At 36.2% G+C, this 6,000-nt stretch overlaps 1 pseudogene; it reads right to left on the reverse strand.

Moving 5' to 3' along the window:
- Window positions 1–2,147: 2,147 nt before the first annotated feature.
- Window positions 2,148–5,342, reverse strand: LOC148760970 (uncharacterized; annotated as a pseudogene).
- Between the last annotated feature and the right edge of the window lie 658 nt (window positions 5,343–6,000).

The raw sequence follows: 6,000 nt of genomic DNA on the forward strand, positions 1-6,000 counted from the left end.
AGCTTTTTGTGAGTTGAAACATAGCAGAGCCACATCTAATAGGTTGGGCCAATTCTTCTAGTTCACCTGTACAAAGTGTCTCAAGTATTCTTCTAATAGCCCATTGAAGCGTTTTGCCTGACCATCTGTTTACGAGTGATAACTAAAAGTTATGTCGAGTTTTGACCCCAATAGCTTGAAAACTCTTTTCAAAAAAAGCTTGTAAACCTTGGATCTTTGTCGCTAATAATGCTAGTAGAAATACCTTAATATTTTACCACATGTTTAAAAACTATGCGAGCCATTTTTTTTTGCAAAGCCAAACTTCTGCATCGGAATAAACGTCGTGTACTTGGAGAAACGGTCCACCACTACCAAGATCATTGTCATATCTCCTACTTTAGGAAGTCCTACAATAAAGTCCAAAGAAATACTTTCCCACGGTTTGGTTGGCACTAGTAAAGGTTCAAGCATTCCTACCGATCTCTGTCTATCTATTTTTCCTGCTAGCAAATGAGGCACGTCTTCATATAATCCATCACATCCTGCCACATATGAGGTCAATAGTAACCCTGTTTCAATAGTGTAACTATCCGTTAACAATCTGAATGTCCTACCTAAAGAGTGTCGTGACATTCCTGCATTAATTTTTGCTTAAACTTTCCCGCTCTTGGAACAAATATGTGTGGTCTCTTTGTTTGTAGGAGTCCATTTTCCATCCAAAAGTATTTTGAATTTTCACTTTCCACCTTTCTAATGGCCATTGCTTGGGGATTTCGATGCAAATTTTTCTCAATAAGTTTACGAATATCTGTGGTCACTTTGCTAGCTATCATTGGTGCAATCACCCATAGAGTTATGAATTCGACTTTCCTATTAAGGGCGTCTACAACACGATTCTCTTTTCCAGCTATGTGCTTAAAAGCGAAATCAAACTTGGCTAGTAACTCTTACCATCTCGCCTACTTGATGGTAAGTTTTGGTTATGTGAGGAAGTGACTTACGATTGTGTTGTCGGTCTTGACCACAAATTGTAATCTTAGCAAGTAGTGTCTCTAGGCTTGTAAATAGCGAATCATTATTAGTAGTTCTTTCTCCTGTGTTGTCTAGCTCTTTTCAGCTTCATTCAACTTTCAACTTTCGAAAGCAACCGGGTGCCCTTCTTGTAACAACACTCCTCAAAAGGCAAAGTCTGATGCATCCATCTATACCTCGAAGGACTTTGTAATAGCAAAAAGTGCTTGAACAGGATCCCTTATCATTGCGTCTTTCAAACCTTCGAAGGCTTCTTGGTATTATGGCGTCCAACTCTCTTCTGTCCCATTTTAAGCAAATCTATCAATACTACTGCCCTTCTTGAATATCTTTCCATAAATCTCTAGTAGTAATTGGCTAGCCCTAAAAACGGACGAAGCTTAGTTGAATTCTTAAGGGTGGCCCATTCTTTAATAGCCTTCACCTTCTACATGTCCATTCGAATGTGTCCCTATTCAATCATGTGGCCAAGAAACTAAATTTGAGTTTACGCGAATGCACATTTCTTCCTTTTTACATACAATTGGTTGTCAAGTAACCTTTGAAAGACCTACCGCAAATGTCGTTGATGCTCCTATAAGGTCAAACTGTATACTACGATATCGTCTAAGTAGATTACCAGGAATTTGTTCAAATAATCATGTAACACCTGATTCATCAATGTGCAAAAGGTAGCAAGAGTATTGGTTAGTCCAAAAGGCATAACAAGAAATTCAAATGCGCCATACCGCATTATGCAAATGGTTTTTGGTTCATCTCTCTCAACCACTCTTACTTGATGGTAGCCCGATCTTAAATCTAATTTGGGAAAGTACTTTACACCACTCAATTGGTCAAAGAGATCTACAATAAGAGGGATAGGATATTTATTCTTAATTGAATTTGTTCAAAGCCCAATAGTCCACGCACAATCGTAAACTCTCATGTTGCTTCTTCTAAAAGAGTATTATGGACCCAAATGACTCTTTTGATGGTAGAATAAATTTGATTTGAATCAACTCGTCTAATTGTTTCCTTAACTTTGCTATCTTTAGGGGAGCCATCCTCTATGGCTATTTTGCAGGCGGCTTGACTCTTGGGAATAATTCTATCTCATAATCAATAGCTCGTCGAAAGGGTAGGACCCTGGGTAGTCATTTTGGCATCATAGATTGACATTCTTCCAAAACCAATTTCACTTCTTCGGGTATTGAATTTATGTTATCTTCGCCTTTGTAGATGGGTATCCCCTTCTTAAACTGTATAGCTGATATAATCTTCTTCCCACTCTTAGGTAGAATTGTAGCCGGTACCACACATGGTCGTTCTCCAAAAAATATTAAACAACTTGTAGTAGGGAAAGGAATGGCTTGTGCTTTCGTCATAAAATCCAAGCCCAAGACAAAATCAAAGTCATCTATAGTGGCTACAGTCAAGTTCATATTTCCTTCCGAAGAGCCAATCTTAACCTTTACGTCTTTAACATTTCCCATGATAGCTAAAGCTGGTGAGTTAACTACTATCATCTGCCCAAAGTCTTTCTCAACTTTAAGACAGCATCTCATTACCTCTCCTAGGGTGGTGAAGGTGTCTAAGGCCTTCGTGTCGAGCATGGCTTAGGTACTTTTCTCATTCAACAACAGTTCTACGTACATTAGATCTCGTTGGGGCTCATTCTCTATCTTTTCTAATTGCGTTTATAAGGCGCTGAGAAAATGAATAGAACCCATTCGGGCTAGATCTTCCTCAGCCTCTTCGACTGTGGTGTGTGGTGGGGTGTCTCAACATTGGTAGTGCATATCGCACTGAGAGTTGGTCGGTGAGGATAATCAACTACTCGATGTAGTTCTTTGCATAAAAAACAAGATACCGGAGGTCGTGTCTTGAAGTTTCATGGCTTGTTTATTCTCGATTGGGTGAGTCTCTAGTAAGTGGTCTTCTATCACCTCCCTCACTCAAAGGTCTGCTCACTCTTTGAAATTTAGCCCTACTATTTAAGCAAGAGCTACTAGTCTTGGATAGAGGGTCTTTTCCTTTGTTGGAGTTTTCACTATAATCAGTAAGACACTCGGCAACTGCCATCACCAAAGTCACATCCTGTACCTTCTATCGCTATAACTCCATCCTTGCCCATGGTTTCAAACCCTCGAACAAATAGAATAGTCTATCTTTTTCAGTCATATCCTTAATATCTAGCAGTAAAGTAAAGAAGTTCTTCACGAACTCCCGCATTGATCCCATTTGTGACAACTCCCGTAACTTCTTTCGTGCCATATACTCAGCATTCTCAGAGAAAAACTGGTTCTTTAGTTCTTACTTGAGGTCCACCCAAGTGTTGATGGGGCACTCACTATCGATGAATTTGGAATGCCACCATAACTTTGTGTTCCCGGTGTTGTTGATTTCTCACCCAAATGCATGTATCATTAACAAGTAATAGAATGATGAAATAGAGTATCATTCTCACAGAGAATTGAATTATTTCCTAATTGCTAATTATTAAAATTGTAACACTTTAATTTTATCCGAACAATTAAATTTAAAACTATTAAAAAGGAAAAATTAAAACTAATAAACTAAAACTAAAATTAAATAGTAAATTTGTCTTATAAAACTCAATTAACTACCAGACCTAAGATTACGATATCCCTCAATACTTTATCTGATTATTGTCTCTCTCTCTTAACTCAGTTTAATGGATTAAGTTGCTAACCTAGAGTCCTAAATTATTTACAAGTCTTTGTCGAGTTTCTCATAAAAATACCTCCCCCAATTAATTTATTATATGTCTATGCAAATTAAATTGAAGAAAGATTCATTAAATTTGTGCTCTAATTTTGGCTATGTATGGCTTATAGGTGTATGTCTACCATATATGCAAATCAAACCACATAATCAACTAAGTGTATTCGATCATTCGCTATTCTATTCTAGGTCTACCTAAATCTCCTTCGTCAAGGTTTAATCTAGGTTTCCAATTCAATCTAATTGGTGATCAAGCAATTGAAGCATTAAGAACATAATAAAATCAACAACTTAAATCTATCAAACATAATCAATAGAGAGATAAATAATTTAGACTACATAATGAGTTCAATCATAATCTTAGATTAAAAACTTAGTTCCCCATAAAGTCACACATCATCATTGAATAAAGTTTAAACATTAAGAACAAAACCAAGAAAATAAGAGAATAAAAAAAAAGATAGAAAAACTCAAGAGTTGTATTCTTTATCTCCAAATCTCCTTGAATCCTTCAAATTCTTCTTAGCTTCAATGACTTGTGGCTTGACCCTCAACTATTAATCTGGTGTTTTTTTCTTCTCTCTTTAAGTCCTCAAAAATGTTGTTTTTACAAGCTTTGAAGTTAAGCCAAGTTGGGTGAAGAAAAAAGTCAATTTCAGTTGGGATTTCCTCATCAGACTATGTGAGTCGCAGCCTTGTCCAATTAATTAATAGAAATCGTAATTGCTCCAAGACCACTGTAGTATGTCAACTTCGATAAGAGTTTTGATTACATTCCATGCTGAAAAAGATGAAGTGGTAAACATGAAAGTTGTATATTTTTTTCTTATCTTTCCAATGGTTTAAGAATCACTTCATTTGAAACTCTGTAGAAAGAGTTATGGCCAAAATACCAAAACATGTGCATTAGAGGTCTGCACATCAAAATTGCTCTTCTTCTTTCATTAAAATTCTTCTTTCAAAACCTACAAAAGCATAAATAAATCAATAACAACCTATCTTAACCACATTAACACCAAATTAAGTATAAAATTAACTAAGATTAGATTAAGTCACCTTAAATAACTAATTTAAAATAATTAAATAAAATTTACTATTTTTTATGTATTACTACAAGAATTAAGCTAAATTATTATCAAAATTAAGCCCAAATAACTCTATATTTGAGAGTTATCACCTAGAAAGATACATTGAAGCCATCGCCACTTTATCCTGTTCTAACTCAGTGCGTTTCGCTAAAAAATACTGCTCCATATCAGAATGAAGTTCTCCAACTCCTTAGCATCTTTGACCCCTTCGTATAGCTTGGGTTTTGGTACTTTGGCCTTTTTACCTCAATCTCCTGAATTTGCACTAGCATTACCTGTAGCAATAACTAAAAGATTTACTTGAGCTTTCAATTCTCCAATCTCGCCTTAGAGAGTGCTCAACATATCCCTAGTCTCATCACTCAAGGTATTAATCATCTTAGACAGTTCTCACTAGACTATCTCAATTTCATCAATTCGCTCGTGTGAAACCATTTGAGCTTTTACTGCAGCCACCACAGCCTCCAGCGCATCAATCCTCTGATGGTCTTTTGGTGAACTCCATGTGGTCACCATTTTTACTCTCTAGATCAGCACGTCTTACTGTTGGTCTAGAATAAATGTGCTAGAGGGGGGGTGAATAGCACTTTTTGGCTCTTGGCAAGATGAAAAACTAATTTTCAAAGCAATGAAAATAAAAACAGCGTAGACAATGCTCGAGAATTTAGAGTTGTTCAGTCCAAGACCTACATACATTACCTTGATTATTCAACAATGGATTTTCCAAACTAATCCACTATGAACGGTGAAATTCACAAGCTTTCACCAAGCTTTTACAATGGCTTTTACCAGGCCTAACCAAAACCTTTCACAATAGTTTTTATCGAGATCAACTAAAACCCAACACCTAACTTTTCAAGGCTAAGTTAGAACTTATCCTCAATCAAGCAATTCAAGCTCAAATATGCAGTCATTGATTCTCATAAAATAAAATGCTCCAGACTTGAAAAGAGATAAGAATAATCAACTACTCAAGAATGCAATGATCAATTTTCAGTAAATAGGAAGCTTCAAACACAACTTTAGGCAAGAAAAATCGATATTACAAGAGTAAAAAGGTCGATTCTCAAGAAACAGAGAGGCTCGGGTCATGAAAGAATAGATGTCTCACATGCCCACTAATTAATTCTTGAAGTTCGACAGGCACAATTCAAATGGTCCTAACGTTCAAAAA

This window comes from Theobroma cacao, chromosome 9 (genome assembly GCF_053813885.1).
Source record: "Theobroma cacao isolate CCN51 chromosome 9, ASM5381388v1, whole genome shotgun sequence".
Classification (NCBI taxonomy): domain Eukaryota; kingdom Viridiplantae; phylum Streptophyta; class Magnoliopsida; order Malvales; family Malvaceae; genus Theobroma; species Theobroma cacao.